General features: G+C 46.3%; 1 pseudogene; it reads left to right on the forward strand.

Annotated features, from left to right (window-relative positions):
* The first annotated feature begins 297 nt into the window (after window positions 1–297).
* Window positions 298–902, forward strand: LOC136466203 (norbelladine synthase-like; annotated as a pseudogene).
* Window positions 903–2,259: the final 1,357 nt, after the last annotated feature.

A 2,259-nucleotide genomic window follows, 5' to 3' on the forward strand; every position in this document is an offset into this window, starting at 1 on the left:
TGGATTCTATAGATCACTATGTTATAATTATATTCTTCAACTTATAGCACACTCTTCAACTCACTTCCCTACCATAGAAATACAACATATAAGTATGTCCCTTATGTGCCTAACAATAAATAAATAAATATATATATATATATATATCATATACAACTATATTAGCTTAATTAATTTATATCTCAATTATAATTATTAGAAGAATTTAATTCTAGGGATGCAAACGGATCCTACCTAAAAGAAGTTTCTAACATCATGAACTCCATAGCAGCGCCAGAGAGCTGAGCACGCAGAGCAATGGAAGGGAGGCTCTGCAATGAGTTTGAAACCGACCTCCCGGGTGCCGACTTATGGGAGGTCTATAGCAGACTTCTGCTCGATCAACTAGTCCCCCAATTGCTTCCACAATTGTTCTCAAATCTCAAAGATAGAACTTGTAGAGGGAAATGGTGGCGTCGGGACAATCCTGCTTGTCACCTCCCCTCCTGCAGGTTTGGTTCTCAACAATTGAGCTTCAGAACAGTAAAGTACAATACAACATCATGTTATTTCAGGGTCCCATCTTCACGTAATTTTTTTGCTGATTCATTTTGCTTGGAGCTTCTGAATTAGAAAGTTTCTAGGAGAAGTTCACCATAGGAGACAACGAAAAGTACATCAACGAGGCAGAAATGATTGAAGGAGGATTTCTAGATCTTGGCTTTCAGAAATATTTAGTGCGATTAGAGATTGTAGAAAAAAAAGATGGCACATCCATTATAAGATCGACCATCGAGTATAAAGTTGATGCCAAGCATGCAAACAATGCTTCCCTTGTTGCTACGGGAACTTTGGCTTCTATGGCTGAGGCTATCACCAAGTATATCGAAGATCAGAAGAGTCCCAAGCACGACCCCAAATAAACTTCAGAAGAATAAGTACCCAAATTTAACTCAAAAAGATTGCAGCCAAGTCAGAGCAAATTCCCGTACTATTTTGTTCTTCGTCATGCTGATCCCTCTGGGATGTTTATATGTTATATGGACTGTACTTTCGACTTATTATATTGTATTGTGTATAGACAAATTTTTGTTCAGATATTGTGAAAAAAACATGGGAGAAAAACATGGTTCTTTATGTTATCGATTGATAGGGGTAGGGGTGCGGCGGCCCTGCACGCCTCCCCTTCTCTCCACCACTGTATCTAAATATATACGATAATGCTCTACTGCGGGCGTCTGTCTCGCACCCAGACGCCGGACGCTACATGGCCTAATGGTGTCCACGTATTTTACCACCACACAAATATCCTTTCCAGTTCCATCTAGTCTCTCTCCTTCGTCTCTCCATTCAAAGCAAAAGGGAGAGGAAGGATGTCCAGGACGTACAGAACACGCCCGATGCATGGCCGCCATGCTCCATTTGCGCCCCTACTCGTCGCCTCGGGTTCACGCATCTGTGGAGATCAAGCCGACGCCCTCTCCCCCTCTCCCATTTGCTCACCCTCGCTCTCCTCAAGAGCGCAATGGCTGTCCACTCAGCTTCCACGGCCACCGCTAGCTCCGGTGCCTCCGAGCGCCCTCCTCCTTGCAACCTCCGTCCAAATCGGCCATCCATCGGCTTCCTCACCCCTCGCCGCAGCTCGCACGCCTCTTCGCTAGCCTCAATCGCCCCGTTGAGCTCTGCGCGCGCTGCCGCCGGCATCTAAGTCGCTGAGCTCTGTGCGTGCTGTCACCGACGAGCCACGTGTTGCAGGCGATCTCCGCGTCGCCGAGATCCTCACCGCCGATGAGCTCCGCACCGGCAACCTTCGTGGCATCGAGCTCCGTGTCGACGAGCCTTGATTCGCATAAGCAGTAAGAAGATGTTGCGCTGAAAAGCGCATGTTGCAAGCGTATGTTTTATGTGTTTCATATGCATGTTGGAAGTGTGTTCATGTGGATGTTGCAATTGTAGATCGAGATGTTGCATATGTTGCAATGGCTTGCACATGTTTTATCTGGGTGTTGCATATGTTTCACGCTTATGTTGCAAGTATTTCATTCAGATGTTGCATATATTTCGCACGTATGCTGCAAGTGCTTCATCTAGATGTTGTATATGTTTTGCAATGGCTATACACGTGTTTTCCTCGTGCTTCAGACGTATGTTGCAAATGTGTTTCGGACGTATGTTGCACATGTTGTAGTGGGACCCATCTGCAGCGACCGTCTGCTACAGCTGCTGGGCCCACCTGCATGCGCGTGGGTGTGGAGAGGGCGCGAGCGGTAGGCGCGGGAA

This window comes from Miscanthus floridulus, chromosome 7 (assembly GCF_019320115.1).
Source record: "Miscanthus floridulus cultivar M001 chromosome 7, ASM1932011v1, whole genome shotgun sequence".
NCBI lineage: Eukaryota > Viridiplantae > Streptophyta > Magnoliopsida > Poales > Poaceae > Miscanthus > Miscanthus floridulus.